The sequence below is a fragment of the Silene latifolia genome, chromosome 10 (assembly GCF_048544455.1).
Source record: "Silene latifolia isolate original U9 population chromosome 10, ASM4854445v1, whole genome shotgun sequence".
In the NCBI taxonomy this organism is placed as follows: domain Eukaryota; kingdom Viridiplantae; phylum Streptophyta; class Magnoliopsida; order Caryophyllales; family Caryophyllaceae; genus Silene; species Silene latifolia.
This window is the reverse complement of record NC_133535.1, coordinates 76,408,896-76,436,774: the sequence shown is the minus strand read 5'-3', so window position 1 is coordinate 76,436,774 and position 27,879 is coordinate 76,408,896. Positions and strand designations below refer to the sequence as shown.

The window sequence follows — 27,879 nt, the reverse complement described above, 5'->3', positions numbered from 1 at the left end:
TACATCTTTTTCCTCTTTTAATTTTTTTTATTTGTCGATAAAATTAATTGAATTTAGGCCTAGATTAATGTGTTAAAGTTGTAATGAGGAATTATGTTTGTGAAATTAGAGTTTTTGTGAATTAGATTGGGGAAACTAAGAAATTAGGGTTGGGGAAGTTGAGAAATTTGCTAAATTGGTTGAAATCATGAAATTAGAGACTGAATTTATTTATTTGCTAAGTTGAACTGTGTGCAACTTTGGAGAAGTTATTTATTTGGCTTGTGTTAGTACAATGATGATGGGTTGTATGTATGTGTCGGCGAAATTGCAGAAATGGAACCAGGGAAGCTTTTTATAGGTGGGATTTCTTGGGACACTAATGAGGATCGTCTGAGAGAATACTTCAAAATGTTTGGGGAGGTTGTGGAAGCTGTGATCATGAAGGATTGTGTTACATGACGTGCTTGTGGGTTTGCTTTTGTTATCTATATGGACACTTTACTGTTGCGAGAACGGGTTGTCGCAAAGAAAGACATGTCATTGATGGTAGAACTGTAAGCCAATCATGCATATCAACTTTGTCATGCTCTTTATTGCATCAGTAGTACTCGTAATAGACTAATCGCTGGTAGTAATAGTAACGGTGCATATCTGTCTGTCGAATGTGCCTGAATGTAACATTTGAGTATCTCAGAATGCTTACTTTCTGTAAACTGATGTCCAGTACAACTGTAAATGTATAGTTGGCGAAAGTACTGTCTTCGGTTGTTAATTATCCGCCACTGTCTTCATGTTTAAATTCTATGTAAGTATGCCATCATGCATATGTTTAGGTTGAGGCAAAGAAGGTTGTTCCTAGAGATGACCATCAAATAGTGTAACACCCCCATTTATTTAAGGGCCTGGACTAGGACTCCTCAGATAAAGAAGGGTGTTACCATCTCGGAAACCCGAGGCAGTAGATAACAAAGGAAAAATAAACAGTACTTTAAATTGAAAGTTATAAATGTTTACAACTCAAATGGAACATGTCCCAAAACTGAAAATAAAGTCTGATTGCTAAACTAAAATAAAAGTGGGCTAGCTCTAAGTCAGGTGATCCATGCTCTCTCCCCTGCCAGCTCCATATGTCTCAACACCCTGTCAATCTGCTCCCCAGTAAATGGATCATCACAGGCGTACACGAATACACAAGGTCAACCGCGAGGTTCAGTAGGTAATACGATATAATAAAGAATGCAATGATATGATCCTCCAATCTCAACTCCATCACACACATTCCCGGAACGCCCAGCCATACCGATCCCCGGCAGACTATATCAATCGATCGTCGTCGATATACCAGCTCGTAGCTGAGGACACCAGGGCAAGTCCTGCAGAACCCGCCTGGGCCTTAAACGCAATAATCTCATCTCCTCCAACTCCAACTCCGATGCAAATGCAATGTATGAAACGTATGAAACAATAATGCTCAACAAGATAAATAAGATAATCAGATATGTCATATAATCACCGAACATGCCAACTCTTTATAATCGTAAGAACTCATTCAGTGTATTCCCCTACCTCAGTACTGCAGTCAAATAGTCGGGTGCTCAGTAATATTCCACAACAAATTCGCCCTCTGAAAGATAAGTAAACGATAAACAATTACTTAAACTATTCCCGTTTCCAAAATAGAAAGTTACTAAAAATAGAAACTTCTTTAAATGGAAAGTTTTCTTAAATGGAAACTTTCCCGATATAGCAGCTTTTCCATTTTAACAAACCCGACTCAAAACCCATCTCTAAATATTTTAAATAACTCGGGAATTAAATTAACTAACTAAGAATACGACAAATAAAAACACAATAACGATTATAGCAATAAAACCCAATCTTGGTACCATGTAGAAGTACGAGCCTCCAAACTAACAAGAAGGTTCATATTAATGGACTAAATAAACTCCTGTCATGTTTGTTAAATCATCACTTAAGCGCTAAGCTGGAATTCGGCATTAAGACCCCCACTTCGTGAACTCTCGCATACACACATGTCTAATAGTCACTCTATTCATTTCACAAGATTTCCTTTGCAATAAAACGTATAATCTCTACTACTCAAACCAAATACCTCACATCATATACCATTTAAAACTAACCAAGTTACCAAACCCATCTCACTAGTAATAAAATTAAGAATAGAAAAACATGGAATTACTAGTATACATAATATTGCACCACACAATTAATCACTATTATCACCCAATGACAAATAAAGTCAAATATACATGTAACCCCGAACAATAATAAGAGTACTAGGACCGGTAGAATCGTGTTACCTTAAATTAGAAAACCCGACCAAAAATACTCGGAAACGATCCAACACTTTGCCGTCACGATGGCTTTACAGAGGAATCATAGTTAATGGAGGATATGGCAGCATGGCTATCAAAAATCAAAAACGAGGAAGTACAAAGATCCACTATAGGATTTAAATAAAGCAAAGATGGTATTTATCAAAGATGAATAATTTGACAAGAAAAAACGATGGACATAGAACGAGGAACTGGATAGGTTAGTGCGCAAGAGGGTTTAAAAGAAAAGTATGGCTTACACACTTTTGACGGCTGATCATAGGGCAAGATGAGGATATTAATAAAAGATGCATTATAGAATAATACTTATCCTTAATTACCTTTTCCAAAACTAAATAGAATACTTATTCTTATAAGAAGATGTAGAAACTCTAAAGAAACCGAGAAAGATAATAAAAGACTATTTTAAAATTAATAAATCTCTAAAAGAAATATGTAATAACAAATATAAAATACCCATAATATATGGAGTATTACAATCTTCCCCCCTTAAAATGAACTTTGTCCCGAAGTTCGCCACCCCGTAACGATAACCAAACATCCACAAGCATAAGACAAACACAAGTAGTACGTATACATAAGCTCTAAAACGCGAAGTGTTATATTCTATCCCCCTTAAGAAACTTTTCCCCAAAGTTGAACATACGACAGGAGTATGTGGCACTTAAAGAACCACAACATTGACCGAATAATAACAAATTAAAACAGCAGACTCCATGCATGGTCAATTCTCAGTCAGCCAATCATAACATACCACTTAGCCAGATCGTAAACCATCAAGATTTTACAATCCTATCCTCCTTAAAACATGGTTACGTCCCCGTAACCCCATTATAAAATTCCACATCCAATGTTCAAGAAGATTATTGAAACAATAGGCACAAATCATCTGATAAGCTAATTACTCTATACTGGCAACTAGCATCCGACTTTTCAAGTAACAAAACACACTTGTCAATTTCATGCTACGCATTACACAAAATCAAGGTAACAAATACTTGGATGCTTTGACACCAAATTAACACATTTACATCAATGTAGACAATCAACTAACTCATAGTTCATACTTGACGAATTAAAATATTTCATATCAGTAATCATATCATAGAAGTAAAATCCATATTTCTGCAAATCAGGTTTAGAGAAAGACACTAGGCAAAATTCAAGCAATGTAATAGCGTTTGTATAATTGAGACTACTTTACATAAAACTCACCGAAACAAATAAGATTATATTATCATATAACAAGGTTCATACTCATATCATATGCCTACCGTTCATGCTACAGAATTTATATCAGAGTATTACATGGTTACATCACATAATTCATATTTGATTAAACTTTTATATGAAACTCACATAACTTACAATTTCAACAATCAAACATCATGCAACAACTTTCAAAATTCATAATTAAATAACCGCTTATCTATTTTGCGAGCTATTATCGTTTTTAGGAAATATAATGAATTAACTAATCATAGGAAAGAGAATCAATTGCAAAGCTTAAGGAATTTATTTATAACAAATTTTACAACTCAGTTGGTCGGAACAAAAACTTTACAGCAATTAGACAGAAAATTGGGCAACTTGCAAAAATCACTATTAAATAACGACTCGTTAAGATTTTACGTGGCTTATCATTTTGAAAACGTGAATGAATATTCTAAACAGTGGAGTTGGAATTATGCATAAAAAATAAACACGTTTTAAATGGTTTCTTTTTCAAAAACATGGGTCGAAACAGAATGTGCAAAGTAACAATCGACCACTTTGTCAACTAAAATATTTATTTCTCTCAAAATATAATTCATATTAGCATGAAACTAAAAGCATTGAAAACCTAAATCAGAATGTTATCACACATAAAATTTTCACCATCATATAGAGAACACATTTTAAATGGCAGCCTGTACAAACAAGGTAACATTCTGGAATTTATTAGAATTTTTTGTTCCTTTAAATTACTTCACATTATCACACAACCATTCTTCCTCCAACACATGTTACATATCATTTGAGGCATAGAAATCACGTTGCACCATATACATGTAATTGCCATCTAGAAAACGGTAAAGATTGCGAAATCGAAAATAAAATCAACTAAATAACTCAATAATCATGTATGTATAGACAATGCATTAGTTTCTCATCGTAACAATCACAACTTATTTAAATACGAAAATATTTCCTAGAAATCACTAAGGTGTCACTTATTGAATACTAACCTTATAACTAAATTAAATGTATATAATTAGACGTAAAAATTGGCATGAAAATTTCAACACACAACTATATAACATTCATGGCTTAGGGCAACACATTCCACATACCACTAGACCTGGATTGCTAAGGCAATTAGTAAAATAATAACAATCATAAATCTCAAAATTCGATCACATTTGCCTAGTAAGCAAAACAGTAAACTCTTGCAAAGAATAAGACATTCAACAAGAAGTATATACACACTTAGAATATCAGCAAAACAATTATCAACGGACACGACACCCGTTTCGGTCTACTAGCTTTACACATAGGACTTAACTTGATTCTTCATCATGTAACAACATAGCCTGGTTGGCTCTACTAACCATTCCAGTTAATCATGGTTATATCCCTCCTACATCTAACCTCTTAGGTAGTCATAGCTTATGGTGCCTCTATCATCAACTCATTAAACATATCATTATATTATATCTCTACCTAAGGGTTCAGGGATCAGAAAGCCGCATGCATATCATCATATAATTCATAATTCACAACTCATGTCATCCATACACTAAAATTTCACTCAACTATTCAAATAAGTCAGCATGCCAATATCAACCATATTCTTTCGTTGCACATCTTTAACCATGTATCACATCATTACTTACCTCATTCCGCTCCTGCAAAACTGTTAGTATAATATAGGCAAGGTCTAATCCTTTATTTTGTTACTACCCACTCTCCGCATCACTCAAGGGTTACCAGGTTAGACTGAAAGGGCCAGTGGCTTGGTATGAGGGGGCCCCTAACTCATTCCAATCCTGGGGGCTCCTAACAGTTACTAGCCTCGGTTCATTTTATTTGACTCTTCCTATGTTCATTATTTTTGTTCATTTATTTTTAGGCCTGAGGATCGTTCGCTCTGATACCACTTTGTAACACCCCCATCTATTTAAGGGCCTGGACTAGGACTCCTCAGATAAAGAAGGGTGTTACCATCTCGGAAACCCGAGGCAGTAGATAACAAAGGAAAAATAAACAGTACTTTAAATTGAAAGTTATAAATGTTTACAACTCAAATGGAACATGTCCCAAAACTGAAAATAAAGTCTGATAGCTAAACTGAAATAAAAGTGGGCTAGCTCTATGTCAGGTGATCCATGCTCTCTCCCCTGCCAGCTCCATATGTCTCAACAACCTGTCAATCTGCTCCCCAGTAAATGGATCATCACAAGCGTACACGAATACACAGGGTCAACCGCGAGGTTGAGTAGGTAATACGATATAATAAAAAATGCAATGATATGATCCTCCAATCTCAACTCCATCACACACATCCCCGAACGCCCACCATACCGATCCCCGGCAGACTATATCAATCGACCCGTCGATATACCGGCTAGAGTGGCCGAGGACACCAGGGCAAGTCTGCAGAACCCGCTGGGCCTTAAACGCAATAATCTCATCTCCTCCAACTCCAACTCCGATGCAAATGCAATGTATGAAACGTATGAAACAATAATGCTCAACAAGATAAATAAGATAATTAGATATGTCATATAATCACCGAACATGCCAACTCTTTATAATCGTAAGAACTCATTCAGTGTATTCCCCTACCTCAGTACTGCAGTCAAATAGTCGGGTTCTCAGTAATATTCCACAACAAATTCGCCCTCTGAAAGATAAGTAAACGATAAACAATTACTTAAACTATTCCCGTTTCCAAAATAGAAAGTTACTAAAAATAGAAACTTCTTTAAATGGAAAGTTTTCTTAAATGGAAACTTTCCCGATATAGCAGCTTTTCCATTTTAACAAACCCGACTCAAAACCCATCTCTAATTATTTTAAATAACTCGGGAATTAAATTAACTAACTAAGAATACGACAAATAAAAACACACTAACGATTATAGCAATAAAACCCAATCTTGGTACCATGTAGAAGTACGAGCCTCCAAACTTACAAGAAGGTTCATATTAATGGACTAAATAAACTCCTGTCATGTTTGTTAAATCATCACTTAAGCGCTAAGCTGGAATTCGGCATTAAGACCCCCACTTCGTGAACTCTCGCATACACACATGTCTAATAGTCACTCTATTCTTTTCACAAGATTTCCTTTGCAATAAAACGTATAATCTCTACTACTCAAACCAAATACCTCACATCATATACCATTTAAAACTAACCAAGTTACCAAACCCATCTCACTAGTAATAAAATTAAGAATAGAAAAACATGGAATTACTAGTATACATAATATTGCACCACACAATTAATCACTATTATCACCCAATGACAAATAAAGTCAAATATACATGTAACCCCGAACAATAATAAGAGTATTAGGACTGGTAGAATCGTGTTACCTTAAATTAGAAAACCCGACCAAAAATACTCGGAAACGATCCAACACTTTGCCGTCACGATGGCTTTACAGAGGAATCATAGTTAATGGAGGATATGGCAGCATGGCTATCAAAAATCAAAAACGAGGAAGTACAAAGATCCACTATAGGATTTAAATAAAGCAAAGATGGTATTTATCAAAGATGAATAATTTGACAAGAAAAAACGATGGACATAGAACGAGGAACTGGATAGGTTAGTGCGCAAGAGGGTTTAAAAGAAAAGTATGGCTTACACACTTTTGACGGCTGATCATAGGGCAAGATGACGATATTAATAAAAGATGCATTATAGAATAAGACTTATCCTTAATTACCTTTTCCAAAACTAAATAGAATACTTATTCTTATAAGAAGATGTAGAAACTCTAAAGAAACCGAGAAATATAATAAAAGACTATTTTAAAATTAATAAATCTCTAAAAGAAATATGTAATAACAAATATAAAATACCCATAATATATGGAGTATTATAAATAGTGAGCAGAAACCATGGCAGCCCTAATGCATCACCAATGCGCACAAACAAGATATTTGTTGGAGGCTTAGCATTCAACAATGCTTAGGTTGAGGGAGACTTTAAAAGGTATTTCGTTCAGTTTGGGACTATCACTGATGTAGTTGTCATGTATGACCATAATACCCAAAGGCCAAGTGGCTTCGAATTTATCACCTTTGACTTAGAAGAAGTAGCAGAGAGAGCAATGATTAGAACTTTTCATGAGCTTCATGGTAAAATAGATGAGGTAAAGCGAGCCGTTCCTTAGGATGTATAACCAGGGCCTAAAAGTCCATTATGTGCTGGGCTTAATAGGGTTAATAGTTTTCTGAGTGGTTATGTACAGGGATTCAACTTCCCTATTGCTGGGCTTAATAGGGTTAATAGTTTTTTTTTGTCTTTGATCCATTCCCAAAAATAATGGCAAGGGTTTAGGATGCAATAGCCTTATCAGTGCATGAAGAAGCTGTGTAGATGTATGAAAAAGCAATATATGTGCATTAACAACCACGTACATACATGAAATAAGGTTCTATGTGCATAAAATAAGATTATATGTGCATTAAAAAGTGAAAGGGGACCGTATCCTAAAATATAGGACGGGAAAGGGTTTACGGTTGGATTAAGCGGACCTAAACTTGAAGAAACAATGATTAAATTAATCACATTTTGGTGTTGGGTTATTTTCATTTTTGCTTTAAATGCCAAATTTAGATAAATAATAATTAAATTAAACACATTTTGGTGTTGGCTTATATGGGCATGAAATAAGATTATATGTGCATGAAATAAGGTTATATGTGCATGAAATAAGGTTATACGTGCATTAAAAATTTCTTCAATTGCATTACAGACATTTATTTTTTTGATAGTGTGCGTAGATGAGCTCAAAACGTAGCATTACGGGCTAGATTATGAGCCATCCTATAAGGACATTAATTATATGCTTTGATTTATCACTTTGGAGCAATTGTGTTATGTACAGCGTATATTAAGGGCTATTAGCTCAATGGTAGAGCGAGGTGCTAATTTTGCACAAAGATATGGGTTCAAATCCCATATAGCCTATCAAACAACAAATTCCATGATTGCATCCCACACATGCCATACTTGAAATAGAAGAATTCCTACAAAGAAGATTTCTAGAAGATAGTTGTACTGGCAGCAAAACCATAATTAAGAGAACAGTTGGAAAAGGGGTTCAAAGTCTAATACCCATACAAGGCATAACTATTCTACTATGAAACTTTGTTTTCCATCAGAGTAAGATTCTCTACAATGGTTATATTGTTGTCAGTTTATGAGTTGTAACTCTTTGTGACAGGGAGAGCATGATATAGCAATCATTAGTCAATGCATTCAAGTAATTAGGCTACATATCCTAGCTTGGTAGTTTTATAGGAAACTTGTATTTGGATAAACCTTAGTTAAAATTTAGAAGGGCTAATAGAAAATTTTCTTGACTGAAAAAAAAATTAAAAGAAAGAATGGTATTTCATAGCCAATATGGGAGTCGAACCCATATTTTGTGCATTGCACAATGCTCTACCATTTGAGTTAATTGGCTTTTGGAGTTGGATCCAAATGATGCGCTTTTTAGGTCTATGTTGTAGCATATCATGTTTCAAAACAATTGTAGTTAAAGCTGATATTTTGTGCATTTTGCTCATCTTTATGCTAAAAAGTAGTATATATAGTTGATCACTTCATATACCTTAAGCTGGAACAGAGTATGACTGGTAATCAATAGTAGTGAGTTTTATGACTAAGAGATCCGGTGTGCGCCGGAGTCTGAACCTGAGGAGGTGAACATATGGGGGATCTTTGATTACAAGAGGACGGAGTGGCACCTAACTGGAAAAACAGATGAACCTCTTACCATGTGGCAATGTAAATAATCTATCAAACTCACGAACAGTTATTACGACACGGCTAAGATCAACAACAACTTCAACCCATGTATGCGACCACAAATCATATGCAAGAGGAGGTTTTGAAAGTCCCATTCACGGAAATAGATGATGTTGTCTGCAACAGCAACGACATTACACCACAAACAAATATTGGTAGCGATCCTAGACCAAGTACCACCAAAAGAACTAGCGGGTAGCGGGAGAGAAATAGTCATTCTTAGGTGGACAAAAGCATAGAGGTGTTTCAGTAACACTTGATGGGTGCAAATATACGAATATAAAACAAATGGCTTTCAGAAAATAGCATGCTTAGACACTTAGTAATTTATTACAACAAACTTAACTTTAATTCCGAAGTTAAACCTCAATCTGTTGTTCACAAAATGAATAATGAATCTTTGGTTTAATTCTAGGGTCAATTAGTTGATCTCGCATATAAGACCGTCACCATAAGCCGTGAATTTTGTGAATTAAACTCTTCGTTAGCAAGTCCATCCAAGGTACAAATTTGAAAATGACCGCGATAGAGGGAGTATTAACTTTTAACAAATCTGCCTAAATTTTGAACTCGTATTTGGAATAGCTAAACAACTGTCCGGGACGAAGGGAAAATATAGTCAATTACTCCTATATGATTAGAATCCGAAAGCAAAGTAAAAAGAGAAAATAAAGAGGTGGAACCTGATGAAGGTAGTAAAACAGAGATGATTAAGGAAATGATCCATGATAGAGAAGGAGGTTGACTGAAAGTCAGTGAGACCGTCTGATATTAAAGTCATGGATTTGGACCGTCGATGTTGTTGATAAGCAGAACCCGTCTAAATAGGAGATCACTAGTCCTCCTGCAAAGGATGTGTATCATGTCGAATGTGCCATTTATGCGGAGATTAACATATTTGCTAGGTTCAAATCATCATGTTTTCACTTTTCAAGTACTGGTTGTTAGTAACATAACCATTATCTACTCAAGTTTGGAATATAACAATCATAGATTAACACATATGGGCTGTCTTTTCCATTTACGTAATTTCTCAATTTCCCTAACTCTAATTCTCAGTTTCCCCAATTTAATTCGAGAAACCCTAATTTCACAAGCATAATTCATCAATTCCGAAAGTTTATCACGAATTAACAATTCGTCAACCCTAATTTGTTAATGAATTAACAAATTCATAAAACATAAAATGGAAATTCAAGGAAATTGATTTAGAAATCAAACAAACCTTCTCGAAATTAATGAACGGTGACGGAGGGTTCAATTTTGCGTCTCCATTAATGAAGGAAGTAGCAGATATTGAAGTTTGTTCTTCAATTACAAGAAGCTTGGTGATCGTGAAGAGAGAGAGAAATTAGAGACAAAAAGTAAGAGATAGCGTAATTTTGTTAAATAAACGAGCGTAGGACGGAGATGTGGTATGATCTCAGCCATTCATTTATTTAAGATCTATAGCTGTGAGAGGTGCTCACAATTCTCATTATACTAGTGGTTCTCACCGGATCCCGACCCTATGTGTGTGTGTGTGTGTGTGTGTGTGTGTGTGTGTGTGTGTGTGTGTGTGTGTGTGTGTGTGTGTGTGTGTGTGTGTGTGTGTGTGTGTTGTGTGTGTGTGTGTGTGTGTGTGTGTGTGTGTGTGTGTGTGTGTGTGTGTGTGTGTGTGTGTGTGTGTGTGTGTGTGTGTGTGTGTGTGTGTGTGTGTGTGTGTGTGTTAATAATCTTTCTTATCATTGTCTCAACATCAAGGTAAGTGTACTAAGATTTTAAATTAATAATTTATTTGTTTATTTTAAGTTCCATTGGGTATGAAGTAATCTTCACAATTTTAACCTTCACATATATGTTGTTTTGTTCTAATTTAGGGGCTATCAAGATTTGTAGAGTTGTGCTATTCAGAGGTAAATATACTTACATCTTTATTATTCAATACCCTATTTCTTAAATTATTTAAGGGAAAACTTAAATTAATAACGATAAGGTTAATATTACATAATTCAAATTCCACCATTTTGTTTTTTATTAATCACTTAGTGGATTTTTTTTAGGGATAGTTCATTGGAGAAAGAAGACTATTTGAAGAAGATAAATACTAGAATTGCTTAAACAAATATTCCCTCCATTCCACTCAATACTATGTTATAAACTAACTACAAAATTGACTACATGAATGTGAATGACTAATTTTTTTTAGGTTCATAAATAAAATTTAGTATTTCAGGAACTTTCAAATGTATGTTTTATTTGGGTATGTGTTTTTTCTATTCATCATTTTTCCTTTGAAAAATAGCTATCATAGAATGAAATTGGAGTTGCGAGGTCTCAATCTTATTAACAAGTTGGACAAAAAAAATTTATTGACATAGATAATGGCAAAATGTAAATTAATATCTAGTAATATTTATGTGTACATGTTATATTATCTAATGCATATGTCTTATAACACATAAGATATTGCAATGAGATTTGTAGTAGGCTGTTATTTAACTCATTTTATCATTTATGCAAAAATATAAAATTTTGTTATGAAATATTATTAATGTAAATATTATATGGATGTCCATATCTTAGAATACTCTAGAATATATTGTCTTATGGAAACTTTCTCCCATTGTATTGTATATATATATCCTTCATAATGGAATAAGTAGACAGTTCTGTCTCTCTCTATATTCTCTCTAACTTTCTCTTGTCTTTATTTCACAACACGTTATCAGCACGAGTCTCTAACCATCCTTATTACTTTTTTTTCTAGATACAACCTACTTATTATTATCTCATACAATTAATTAGATCTGATAATCAGGAGGTTCATATCAGATCTTATTATTTTTATTTTGCTAATTAAGGTACGTTTCTGTTATACTTCATATTTGTCTATTGAGATATGGTTAATCTAATTGACTGAGAAAAGAAAACAAAATTATCATTAACTTGTAGCATCCAAAAGAAAATAATGATAATTTCACATGATTTAGACGATAACGAGAAAAAGCAACATAGAACCCAGCAGTGATATTGCTACTCTCTTTTATTTGGTTGGTCTCATCTAATCTAGTTTCTTATATATGTTAATCATATTAAATTTCTCTTTGATGTTACTAATCCTTAGTCAGTAGTGATCTCATGCATATATATTGGCGTTATATTAAAATTGATGATTTGTATGATATGATGCTTTCCTTTCATCTATAACGAATTTTTGAAAGTGAATTTCCACAAAAGTGGTTAACAAGTTTGCAAAAGGGACATATCATATAATTTTATTTGGACCTGAAGTTCCAAAAGATCTATTTTGTAAAGATGAGAAGATATGTCCATATAATAACTTTGACTTGAAATTCAAAGTTTTAAGGGTGTGTAAGTATTTAACACCGTCTCATCAGTACAATATATTCATATTGTATAAGTATAAGTGGTCAGAAGTCCACGTGTAAATGCTAGTGGCCAGAAGTCCACGTCTATGAGAATATGAACCGTTGTTGAGTTTAAAGCGGTCTTTATAAAAGGCAAATTTAATTGCGACTTGATTCTTGTTCACCTGAAGTTGAACAGTATAATGAGATATGAAATTTGATCTCATAAAGACTCTGTTTGTAACACAGATCAAGAATATGGCGTTATGATAAGCCTAACATTGCGGCCTTAATTGAGCCTATAATATGGCATTTGATGAGCCAAGTAAAGAAGCCTTAACTGAGCTTAATGATGTGGCCTTATTGAGCCAAATTTGTTCATTGAAAGAAATGAAAATATCTCATGAAAGTGAATATTTTATGAAAGGTCATATGAAAATACTCAAAGAGTAATATATTCCCTATTGGAGTATTGACGAGTCTTGCCTACATATATGAGACACCTATTGTGTCATATGATCACATCATTTATCCGGTTGGATAAAGTATTACTAATCATAAGATTAGCATGATGAATATAGTCAACAAAAATATGGCATGCGATAAGTGAAATTATTGAGATATATCCAATTCTTATTAAAGATTGTCGTGTATTTTTGACAAACTAAGAAAGTTGACATGAAATGATTCAGACGTGACAAATTAAAGCCATCCGGATTCTTACTATACCCGTTTTGATAAACCTTGAGTTTATCTTCAAGAAAAGATAAGTGCTGAAATTTTCTCGTGTAGAAATTTTATTAAAGGCAAGACACTACACTGAGATTGAGTATGTATGATGTTGGAGATCTAAACACTACTCGATATTGAATAAAGAACTTAAATGTTCGTGTATGGATTGACATTATATTGAGTGTAATCACATAATGATTTTTTTGAGTAGTTCCCGTGATTAAAAATCACATTCAGATTTTTATATAAAATCATTGATCTCTTAAATTGGGCATTGTAAATCAGCACATTAAAAATCCAACTACATTACACATTTCTTCCAAAAATATCTGTTATAGTACAAATATGCCCATATAAATTCTCATCGATGATATGAGAAATTGAGATCTAAGGTGGTTATGATAAATATTTAGACTATACATTGGTTATAGTTTTTACCACCTTAGGGGGAGAAAAGTGAGTTAAAGCTGGTAAAAACAAAATTGATCCCATACTGAACCAAAAGTTCAGAAGGTTATACGTTAAATTCATTGAGTAGAGGTTTTTGAATTTTATATAACCATATGTTTTGCCAGACTAACACAAGTATATACACTTGAAGTGTATTATAATAAAAGTCAATATGATTGACAGTTCCAATGAATGTGAAATAGCAAGTTTAAGCAGTTGGTATGACATATAATTGCTATATTTGAAGTGTTTCTGAAGTGACACGATATCTGAAGGATAATAGATGGCTTAAATGAATATAATGGTACCACATACATATTCAGATTCAAATATCATTAAACAGTACTGATATCATCAAGAAGTGATGAAATTATATCGATATATTTATGGAACCTACATACATTTGCGCGCGATATTTTATGGACTTTATAATGGGGATCGTAAATTTATTTAAGTCCATTTTGATTGTCGACATATGATCAATGATTATAAATGAGCTCATGGACTAGATGTCCAGTTATTGACCTGAAGTCAATTTAAATTATAAATATTCGAAAAGAAAATTGTACAGTTTATATTATCGAGTCATCATCATGTGCATATAGATAGTAAGTTTATCATTGCATTTAGTTTTACTATATACATTATTATTGGATTATTTTAGGATATGTTATTTAAAACTTAGTTTCACATCATATGCATGCACATGTTTCATAATATAATTTTGAATGAATAATGTTGGAAAGGAGAACTATATTATGATCTACTACTTTGAGGATAACTCCCTGTAGGAGCCTCTTATAAATGATCATCAATTGTTAATGATTGATCAATTGAGTTATTGAAAACTCTTGATGAAATATATAAACCTCTACAATACGATTGAAAGATATTGTGATTAGTTCCTAAATGGAACATCAAATCTCCTATAGAGTTTATTTGAAAAGTTATTGTCTCAACCTGAAGTTTGAGCATATGAGAATTCAGATTTAAATGAGCTTCTTGCTAAACATGTGAAATTAGCTTATGGTCCATAAGTACCATAACGATTAAAAATTAATGTAGTTAAGTCTACAATGAGAATGTCAATCCATACATACATATATGGTTTAGCAAAGAAAACCGCTCAAAGGTATTGGATGATTTATTCAATAATTATCGGATTGTTCTCCTTAAGACAAGGATTAAGGAATGATGGCTACACTCTTTTTCCCTTCGACTAGGTTTATTGTCCCAATGGGTTTTTCCTAGAAAGGTTTTTAACGAGGTAGCACTATAAGCGCATTATTACGCTATAGTCATGAATGTCATTATTATTGAGATGACAATTATTTTCGACATATAATGTTATGTTACATATTGAGGAGAAACTCCATCATAATTTTGGAAGTATTATTTGAAATGAAGATCCAAGAGTTATTCTGAAATTGTCAGATCGAGATCGTGAGTTCAGATGAATTATGATGATTGAAGTTATCAAGAATTTCTACTAATTGAAGATATCAATTTATCAACGAAAATGGATTATATTTCAACAATCGAGAAGTTATGTCAAAGCATGAATCATTTCAAGATTTATCAAGTTATGTAATCATCAGGGGGAGTTGACACGCGCTGTACTCTTTTTCCTTATCCATGGTTTTGTCCCACTGGGTTTTCCATGGAAAGGTTTTAACGAGGCAGCTATTATGATGCGTGTTTGAAGATTATTTTACTCTTTTCCTTTCTAGTATTTTTTCCCACAGAGTTTTTCTAGTAAGGTTTTTAACGAGGCATCTTCTTCAATAATGGACATCCAAGGGGGAGTGTTATGAAATATTATTAATGTAAATATAATATGAATGTCCATATCTTAGAATACTCTAGAATATATTGTCTTATGGAAACTTTCTCCCATTGTATTGTATATATATACCCTTCATAATGGAATAAGGAGACAGTTCTGTCTCTCTCTATATTCTCTCTAACTTTCTCTTATCTTTATTTCACAACAAATTTAGAATTTTTGACAAATTCGTATAGATGATATAGTAAGACTAGCATTTATTAAAATTCATAACTATGCTACTATATGATTTATGACAATTAAAAGGTTGAGAAGATAAAAAAACCTTATAATTTTATATGTTTTAAGCTCCTTACATTGTGAGATTTATTAATCGCAAGAGAAGAAGAAAAAAATGAGAAATAATTCAACATTATGCATTAATTTGCCCTTTCGTCTTTACTTACTAACTTTATTTGGCGGAAGACAAAGCGACGTTCAAACTTTTACATAGAAAATTTAGTACAAAATCTACACAATATAATCAAAAAGCAATCTTAAGCATTTAATTTTTTTTACATAGTGTCATGAATTACTGGACTCATTGAAAGGTAACTTTTTTAAAAACCACATGTTTTTAGTATAGTAATCAAAATAACAACTAAAATAGAATATATAGTTTTGAAAATAAATTAAAATTGTCAAAGAAATAAGGCATTAACCAACTAATTTTTATGTATTTCAAGACTATATTTTTTAAATGGATCAACTAATTGCTCAGAAAAATATAAACAATACGATAAAAATAACAAAACTAAAACAGATAAACCCGTGAATCTCACGGGTCACAAACCTAATTTTATTTTCAAAAGGGATTAGAATGTAAAATCTGATTTTACAAACTAGGATTTGCAAAATTTTATTTCGCAAAAAGGCAACTTCAGAAAATTTTATTTTAAGAACTCAAATGCATGTCAGGGCTTGCCGACCAATTTATTTGAAAATTGCAAAATTTTATTTCGCAAAAGAGAAAGTTCAGAAATATTTATTTTAAGAACTCAAATGCATGTCAGGGCCTGCCGACCAATTGATTTGAAAATTTGAAAATTTTATTTCGCAAAAAGTCAAGTTCATAACACTTTATTTTAAGAACTCAATGCATGTCAGGGCCTGTCGACCAAAGGATTCGAAAATTGCAAAATTTTAATTCGCAAAAAAATAAGTTTAGAAAATTTTATTTTAAGAACTCGAATGCATGTCAAAGCCTGCCTACCAAAGGATCTGAAAATTGCAAAATTTTATTTCACAAAAGGCAAGTTCAGCAATTTTTTTTAAAAAAAAATCAGATGCATGTCAAGGCCTGCCGACCAAATGATTCAAAAATTGCAAAATTTTATTTCGCAAAAAGGCAAGTTCAAAAAATTTTATTTTAAGAACATAGATGCATGTCAGGGGATGCCGACCAAGTTGAATTTCAAAATTTGATTTCGTAATACGTTGAATTTTAAAAACGCAAAATTTTATTTCACGAATAAGGCTGGGGAATTGCAAAATTTTATTTCGCGAAAAGATTAGATTGAATTTTTTCCACAATAACTGACTGAAATAGGTTGGAAATTTGCAAAATTTTATTTCGCATAAAGATTAGGCCGGAATTTTTCACAATCATTGAATTTGAACTTGGCAAAATTTTATTTACGAGAAAAAAATGAGACTTTAAGAGAAGCCACCACTTTGGATGAATCCGGAAGATGATTGACAAAGTAGTCGACTGCGGTCTGGAGCAGTTAGTGACAAATATATGACACCAAAAATGTAAATGCATGTCCTAAATATGATGCATATGATGAATGTAAATTAGGAGTATTTTTTTTTTAAACATTTGAATTTAGACCAATTACGCAAAACTAATACCACATAAACAAAATACTTATGTGACCGTATAAACTTAGTGTACATACCCCGAATTCTTAAATGCTAAACGAGGGTGATAAATGGAGTGGATTAGAATGTTTTATGGTGTTAGAAGACACTGGAGACCTCTGTGCCTCGCTCACTCGCCTAAATGAATGAAAGGATCCTCCCAATAGGAATGGAGACATTGTAACAGTGGATGATGGACTCGTCTGAAAGATGAAAAATGACTATTCTGCAATTTGATTGCAACTTTTGACTGGATTTTTTTTTTTAATTTGTGAATTTTTGAGACTTTTGACTTTAGATTTGATTGCAACTTTGGCTGGAATTTTTTTGTCTTGTGAATTTTTAAGTCTTTTGACACTGAATTTCTATCTCTTTGAGATCATAATTTTTTTGTCTTTGACTTGTTTAGACTTTTTGACACTGGATTTGAATCTATTTGAGATCATTTTAGTCTTTGAATTTTGAGACTTTTATCATTAGAGTTGATTGCAACTTCGACTGAGTATTTTTGAGCTTGTATTGGTACTTTGACTCACATCTTAAGTTCATTCTAAGGGATTAATGATCACTTCTCTTGTTTTAACAGCATGGAGTGCGCTCTCCCGTGCCTTATTTGGTATGTTTAGGCACGGGTGTTAATGGAATCTAGTTTGACCCTCGGGCGAGCTACTTTTCTAGCATCAATGGGAGTGAATGATAATATTTGCTAATGATCGATCATATGAGTTTGTGCTCATCTGGTAGTCATTTGAGATATGGAAAATTGACAAATTTTGTAGAAAACAAGTTGTGCTTATTTGGGAAAATTGACGAATCTGGTAGTCATTTGAAATATGGAAAATGAACGAATCAGGTAGAAAGATGGAATCTCCAAACCTAGATGAAGAGTCTATTGATTCAAAATACTCAAGAGGGGAGAGGGGGGGTGAATTGAGGATCTAGAAAACTTTTTAAACTTTTTCGATTGTATGAATATAATTAATTACTTAAAGTTTATTGATTAAACTTTAACTAATTAACTAATGATCAATAAGAACAAAGTAAACAAATGAACGAAAAAGAGGAGACACACGCTTTTTGAAGTGGTTCATTTTCACAAGTCGAAACCTACGTCCACTATTCTCGATTAATAAATTTAGTACCTTTCTACGGACTACAAATTTACTAACCCAACTCATACAACTAACTCTAGTTGTTACTCAATGAGTACCGTTAAATACTCGAGTGACTAACTTACGCTAATAAGAAAGCACTAATGATTCTTACAAAGGTTCACGTTAATGAACAAGTAAGAGATCTATTGAGCACTATTATATTATAACGATAACTTAACAAATGAATATACGAGTTTAAAGTACACGACCTTTTAAAATTGCAAATCGATTTTCTGCTTGAAATACACGGTTTTGCTTTTTGAGAAATAACTAGTTTTGGGACCCGTGGGATTCACAGTTTTTTTTTAGCCCTCGGTGTTTGTTTCTTTAGTTTTATTTTTTTGTTGGTTTAGAACCGTAATGGTGTTGGTCTTTTTTTGAATGCTAATTTTAGTTTGTTTTCGCTATGGTTTAGCAAAAAACTTTGTTAATGTGTTTTTATATGGGTACGATAGGAGACACGGTTCTTTGTCTATTGTTTTCCGTTTATTGGAAATGGTTTAATGTATATATGATACGGTTTTTAGTAGTTGTATTGGTGGGGTATTACGGTTTCATCACAGTTTTTATGTATTATTTTTGAGAAACTGAGAAATAAACGAAATAAATTTAAACTAATCACTTTATTATGTTACACGGTGACCACACAGTCTCGCAACCACAAAACACTTTAGATCTCTCACTCCTCCTGCAATTCGCATTAGATCCCCATTTTCTTAACCCTAAATGATCGATTTTAGCATCATGAATTGATCAATCGTGTTATCATTCTATCCCGTTTGTGTTGTTGTCATTCCGTCCCGTTAGCTGGTTCTCGAATACATCCACCAATTCTGAATTATATCCCCAATTTTTCAATCGTTAATGTTCGTCTACTGCCAGACGAAGTCCTCAATCATACTGTCATTCTGTCATGGTTTGGCTGTTGTCATTCTTTCCGTTTTGCATCTGTTTCTTTGTGTTTGTCGGCGTATACATTCGAGCTGGTGGTATTTATTCGCATGTATCCCCTTGATCCGTATTTCCATTAATGCCGGGTGTTTGTGAGTCCCTTGTTTTGTCTCCGTATGGGTTATTTTGTGCTCTCCCTAAATCTACATGTGTTTACAGGCGAGGTTTCTCGAAATTATGAGAGCAACATTACATATAATAGATCTAAGTAACACAAGTCGTTAACAAATTGAAGTGAATTTTCGCACAAGAACACAATTGAAGTGAATTTCTGCACAAGAACACAACATTACGTATAACTACGAATGCTTTGAAAATTTCAACGAATTCAATCAAAACTTCTACAGAGGAGCGATCGTGTAACATTTGTGCAAGTTCTCAAACAAAAATCTCCGAATTCAAAAGATCAGGGAAATATTAACAAATTGAAGTGAATTTCCGCACAAGAACACAATCGATAAATCAGCAAAGCAGGCGACGGTATTAAACATAAATAGCGTAAATAATAGGAAACTAATTGAACAAATCTTATATGAAAACAATAACGAAGAAACTTCAATCTCAAATTTCTTGTGAAGTGAATTTTCACAAATTGAAGTGAATTTTCCGTATAAGAACGCAATCGATAAATCAGCAAAGCAGGCGACGGTATTAAACATAAACATCAAGAAATTAATCAAACAAATCTTGCAAACAACGAAGAAACATCTATCTCAAGCTTCTCATGAACACATAGAAAGTAAATTTTGCCGAAATCACTTCAACTCCATAGAATTACAGTACTCCATAGCGATGATTGGAGTCCATTATTCTCAGGCTGATTCTGTTAGAAATTGCGGCACGACAACAATTTAAAGCCAATTACAATAAAGCAATGCAAGTAAACAGTAGGCAACACGCAATGCAATCGTCAAATTGTATACAACGATCAAACACACCAAAAGCCGAGTGTTGCAAATGGTGAATAAGCATACCTGTCGCATATAATATGAGCAAACTCATTATTTCTCCAGTAATAATAAAAACCCGTTTCCCTGAAAATAAAACCACTACCAACAGACGGCTATTCACAGTTATTCACAATCAGAGTAACTAATTCAACATCAAATGGTTAATTGTTCCATTGCGATTCTGCCCGAGAGCATCTGAAGACCTTGTTTTATCAATACTGATTTGAATATCAAACAATTTGGATATAATAGAGTTGGTTATTGATTTTGATTTCAATACGGAGATGAATATCAAGCAATTTGAATATAATAGAGATGAAATATTGGGGAATAAACGTTGTAATTTGATGGTGAATAATGGTGACTTCGGTTTCGGACAGAGGTATATGAAGAGAGTGAAGATTAAGGGTTGATTTTTGTACTGTTTTTTTGAATTTCGTAACAGTGATTGTGATGAATTTGGCAACCTAGCAATTATAATTAGTAGGCACTCAATATGGGCTTTCAATTTGGTTAAGGATTTAACTGAAGTTAAGTGAAGAGGGAAATGAAGGAACACAAAAATGTTTTGTTTTCCTTTTTTTCTTAACGTTTTTATTTCGCTTTCTCTGTCTCTTAGCAGGTAGAAAATGATGGGTGGCAGTTGACGCGTACAACATGTGGGGTAATCAAAATCCAGGTGGCTTTTTTCAGTCCTTCGTGGATTTGTCCGCGTGGCGTTTATTAGCCATTTTAGGGGATGCTTTTAATTATATTTATAGATTCAATTTTATGCTTAAGGTCTCTAATTTAAATGTTGCAAAGGCAAAGTATTTATAGGAAGGAAAGAGCAGGGGACACTCGGTTTCGTGAAACCCTAATGGCCGAAATAAGAGATATGTAAAGAAATCAAATCTTCTATTATTTCTTTCCTTAAAGCCTAAAAGATAATAAAAGAATATTCCAAAAGATAGAATATAACTTATTCAATTATTATCTTTTCCATAAATTCTAAGATATGATAAGATTTTCTATAACAAGAATATCTTTTATCATAAACAAATATATTAAGTAAAATATATAAGATATGTAAAGATATTCCTTACAGAATAAAATCTTTACAAAAATATACCTTAGGTTACACGAGATGTCATGGCTCATATGTCTTGTGACTCGTGCAAACCCTAACTCAATATATGGGTTAGAATTTAGGTTTTAAGAGAGGTTATGTTAAAACCCTAATTAGTAGCATGGTCCAACTCATAAGTTGACCCAAAACAACTACTAACCAACGTTTAACATAAAACCGAACTATGCACTAAACCGGGCTTTATTTAATAAATACTCGTACTAAAACATTTAAAATAAACTTTAAACAATTTTCAAAAACAATTTTAAAACAATATATGTCGTGTATAGTAAACTCAGCATCTCAATGTTATACTAGGAGAGCTATAACATTAAACGCTTTTACTAGTAATGTTATAGCTGCAAAGCTATAACTTTACCAATTCAAGAAATTTATTCGTAGATACCATTACGAGACAATCACCTATACTATTCTAATCTTCATAGGAGATCTTCGAGTATAGGCTACTTTATCATCCAAGCTTGATTATTCTTTAGACGGACTTCGTCTTCACATAATACTTAAATGAATTTTCAGATAGTTTGATCTTTAATTGAGGCTTGACTATCATATACTTCCATCACAATTCTCTTTGTTGCTTGCAATAAATAAGTCTAATCTAAAAGACTTAAACAAACGATTACGCGCAACGAGTATATAAATTATAAAGCACATTGACATCATCAAAACACAAACATATATTCTATATGGTTCAACACTAGAGGTTACCTAGTTAGAGACACGGCGATCAAAGAATTATCACACCACAGAAGATGGAAAAGGTGGACAAATGATGCACGCCCTCGTTTTGGCTGGTTCTAAGAGATCGATTAATCTACACTAAAGAGATACGCCCTGAACTATTTCAAGTCTATTCTACTAGGTAAGGGTAAGAAGTAGAGCAAGTGACTAATAAAAATGATATATGCTCTTTTTTTCATTTATGCAACTTAAAAAGGACTTGGGTGGTCTTATTTTAATTAGACACTTTACCTGAAATACATGTTTTTTTTTGTAATGTTAGCAACAGAGTTATGAGATTGACTCTAAGAGTGATTTTTTTAATTTATTGACATGTTTGTGCTTACTCTTTTTTTTTTTAAACTGGTTGACACGACTTTATATGGAAAAAAATCTGGGAGTGTCGTACTGAAATTAATGGAATAACTGGCTATGTAATAAGACTCATGCGAATTTCTAGAATGGATCACAAATGAGTTGTTCTTTTTTTAAAAAAAAAAAAGTGGAAAGAAAAGAAAAAAAATTAAAAATTTTCATAGAATTTTTTTTTGAAAGTCGAAAATTATAATAAGACTCCTAAATTTTTGAAGAAACAAAGGATTTTTTTTTACATGTCAAAAAATAAACTAGCATCTACAAAATATTACCCCTGATGATGCTATGCAGATTGTGATAGGAAAGTGTGATTACAGGTTAGTCGATTACCTATGCAGTCCTTATGACGCCTAGTTTTTACATGTGTATGATGATGTATTTAAATGCTGACGCTTTGCTAATTTATCTTCTATATACGAGTATAAAAGTTGTGTTTTTTAGAGGAATCTAATGGGCTCCTTGATTGTAGGGTTATTAAAAACACATTTACAACATACTACCCCACCACGAAGATGATACACATACACGAGGTGTATGGTTTTTCCATACACAACCAATTACATAGTGACATGTGGCAAACTAGAGTTAATCTCCATTAGTTAGTTTAAGGCTAGATTAGTAATTTAACATTTGTAGTTAAATTGTTAACTACATCTAGTTAACTATATTTATGAAAAAAATTTATTTCTTTATTTTATACATTAGATTTATCTATAAATATTATTAAAAGGCTAAACATTAAAAGCCACGTAGACATGGTAAATGCCACATTGGCAAAATAAATGTGACATGGCAACAATTAATTTTGATGTGGCGAAATATAGTCCACGTGGAAATACTAGCATAGTAGTATACATGAATTTTTTTTTTTTATCAATTCCACATTTAAAAGTTACTCTCATAATTAATGGTAAAAAAAATAAATGTAGATAATTATGAAAAAGCATTAAAATTTCACAATTTACTTTTTCAACCATCATGACAATAATCCTTTTTTTTTATCATGACAATAATCCTTATTTTTTGCTAAATGCCACATTGGCAAAATAAATGCGACATGGCAACAATTAATTGTGACGTGGCGAAATATAGCCCATGTGAAAATACTAGCATAGTAGTATACATGAAAAAAAAATTATCAATTCCGCATTTAAAAGTTACTCTCATAATTAATGGTAAAAAAATAAATGTTGATAATTATGAAAAACCATTAAAATTTCACAATGTACTTTTTCAACCATCATGACAATAATCCTTATTATTTTTTTATCATGACAATAATCCTTATTTTTTTTGTCATTTATATTATATTTTTTTTCAGGTGTTGAATGGTTTTTAACAATTATTAGGTGATTGTTGATCTCAAAATAAATATAGTGGAGACTTTATTCTTTATTAATAAGTACAAAAACGGAAGTGAGCTTCATTTATATTTCTCATTACTTATAAATAGTGAATGTGTTTTGCTTTATAAAAAACGGAGTGTCTTGCCTTCACGCGATTTGAATTCTCTCCATTTATTTATGAATGACAGTTCGAATTCGTTCGACGCGATCTAATGGTTGTAGTTTTTATAAAAGTAATGTTTATGGAAACAAAAAATATATTAAAATATTAGTGTATTAGAGAGAAAACACGCAGGAAAAAAATGAAGAGAATCCAAATTGGCTTTCACGTTGTAGATTTATTTACCAAATAATATTTCACTGTATGATATAATAAGTCAAGGGGTTGTGAATCTTATATAAGGTAAAATATTTTTTGGTAATTATTGCTTAAACTTTTTTTAACAAAGAAAATTATAAAGTTGTAAAAAGGTTACACCAATGTATTTGGATGTCAATTTTTCTTCATCATTTACCTCAAAAGATGTATGCAATGTATCTAGAAGATTCTTATTAGAAGTTAATGTGGATTGTGGTCACATAATTCATAGTATTTAGTTAGTAATTAATGAATTATGTTAAATTAGTGACTCTTAATATGTCTTGGGTAATACTGTTTTATAAATATATTTTAATTTTAATTAACAAATGAAAGATTAAGCATTTGCATAATAATTATATTCCATATAGAAGGTAAGAATTCTTCCTTTTTTTGTCCTATTACTTTTACCGCTAATTCTTTTCTATGTATTCATTTAGTAATTGATCGATTACAAAAGTAAATAGATAGGGAGAAGGCATTGGAGTTTTATTCTAATATTCAACAAGCGTTTACATTGAATGAAAAAGTCATTCCCTCGATAGATCAAGAATGCCATAAATTAGCGAAAAATTAGAATATTTCAAGTATTTTATTGGTTTTTCAAATGTTTGATTATGGAGTAGGTGAAGTATTTACATGATTAATGTGTAAGTGAACTGTTTTTATTAACAAGAAGTTGAGATGGTTGATTATCAAAATTTCTAGACAAGTAGATAACTGTCATTATTGTAAAACATATTTTCATGATGGTTAGATCTAAAAAAGATTTTGATACCGCAATTTCAATTTCCTATGAGTTTAATGGTGTAGTAAATGATCAAATTATTAAAATGTATAACTATCTTAGTTTTCAGTGCCCCGTGAATTGACAGTGTTGTCAAATTGCACTTTAAATATACTTCACTCAAATTATGATAGTAATAAGGCTACTCAATTTTTGTCATCATACCCAAACAAATAAGCACGGTTTAGTTTTCAGTAATCAAGTTGTATTTGATTTTTCTCAAAAAAAGTTTCAATTTGAGAAAAGTGTGTATTTATTAATTAACGAAAAATGAAGCTATTTTACTTTGCACTCCGTTGAGCTTCTAAAGATGTTTCTGGTAAAAAGGAGCGGCTAAAATGACGTGTAGTAAAATATGAAGCTTGAAGTTTAATAATTTACCAACCATTAATTAAAATACCGAATTTCACCTTAATATTTAAAGCGACCCGTGCTTTTTTCACGAGTATAAAAACTAGTTATTAAATCAAATCTCAAAAAAAGTCTTTGATAAGGCTCGATCCCATAACCTCTTAGTTTGAATGCTATTAATATTACCACTATTACACATTCATCTTGTTGTCAATTTTGTATATCTTTTGATATATATCTTTGTTAAGACCTGAGTTAAAACAATATGTACATATAATCATTATTAATTGTACTTCTAACTTATATTCAATGTACCTTCAGTATTAGATCAATGTAAATACTAGGTTAGTTAAATGTACTTGATAAAAATTAAACTAAATATTTTATGTACCTATCGTATTTATTATTTGTAATTATAATTTATATAATTAATATAAAATTTACATTCATTATAAGTAATATTATTATAACGAAAATTATTTAGTAAATTGAGGCGAATTTTATTTATTATTATAATATGAAAAATTATCAGGTATTATTACGAAAAATTATTATAACGCTCTAGATGTCATGTGTAAATATATTATTAAATTGTACGTCGAATGTATTTCGCCTTAATTTCCGTCTATAACTCATTAAGTGCATCTTAGATATATAAGAGGTACATATATAAATTTAGGATCCAGTAAGAAACATACACTACAAAACTAACGCGGGAAATTCTGACGTTTTTTCCATACCGTCGGATAATTCGGGAAACTGGCGGAATACTGACGGATTCCGTCAGTAAAAACTACTGACAGATATTCCGTCAGAATCTGACACAGGTTACTGGCGCGTTGAAAAAAGCAATGGCGCCATCACAGCCTGACGTGTTTCTGACGGATTATTCGTCAACTATACAATATTACTGACAGAAATCCCGTCAGATGTTCCCTCCCCAAAACCAGGCAAAACTCCATTATTGATAGAAAAGTCCTGACGGAATATCCTTCAGGAAAGTCAATATTCTGTTAACTTTCCTGACGGAAATTCCGTCAGGAACTTTCAAAACACGGGTGCTGACGTGTTTTCCGTCAGGAGTTTCCTTTACTAGAATTGGCCAAAAGCCGATAATTGAGAGGAAACTTTATTTTTAAAATAACGACATATTTGGATTCGACGTATAATTTAATGTCTAGATAATATATTTCTTGGTAAAAAATTTTAAGTTAGACAGATTTTGAGGCAAAATACATTGGACTAATTTTCATGCACCTAATAATTATTTTCATGAACCTAGTACTCGTTTTCATGCACCTAGAGCCTGTTTTAGTGTGATTTTATTTTTGTACACTAAGTATATATATTTTTTAATATAATAAATAAATTAAGTTTAATTGCATCCAATATTATATTTGAATGAACTAAATTAATGATAATGAAATGGGTTATGAAAACTATAAAGAGATAAATAAAATAAAAATTCCCGACAAATACAATATTTCACAATACATTAGATTTGTACTTTAGTTAGTGAATAATAATGATCGCTCTTAAATAATATATTAGTAGAATATTTCATATTTATTTAAATATATAACTCTAATAAATTTATATAATAAACTAATATAAAATTTGATTTGATAAAATTAAGTATGGGAAAGATTTAACAAATATTTGATATATTTATTGAAATTAGAGTTGTTCATGAACGGGACAGACCTATCCCGTTCAACCCGCTAACAAAGAGGGTTTGGACAACATATTTTCCAATGTCCCGGCCCACGAACCCGCTAAAAACATGTTAACATGTCTGTGGGCCAAAAAATCTTGCTAGCCCGGCTCACGTCCGACCTAAGTCCGCATTTGATCATCTTTAATTTAAATATATAAGCCTGATAAAATTGTGTAAGTAGCAAAAGTAATTTTATTAATAGTTAAAATAATTGTAGCAACATTTGATGTAATAAATATGATAGTAATCACCCATTTGAGTGATAAAAGTGACAATAATAGCAGACATAGTAGTGAAAGTCATAGTGCCAAGAAAGAGAATAGTGAAATTAACAGTAGTGAAAACAAATAAATAAATATAGCGGGAGTAGTGAAAATAACAGTAGTGACAACAAATGTTATAAAAGTAACAGTATGAACAACGAAAAAAGTTAGCTAACAATTCGGTTTA

General features: G+C 32.1%; 1 pseudogene; it reads left to right on the top strand.

The window, feature by feature from the left end:
- Window positions 1-315: 315 nt before the first annotated feature.
- LOC141607799 (heterogeneous nuclear ribonucleoprotein 1-like) lies at window positions 316-26,626 on the top strand (annotated as a pseudogene).
- The last annotated feature ends 1,253 nt before the right edge of the window (window positions 26,627-27,879 follow it).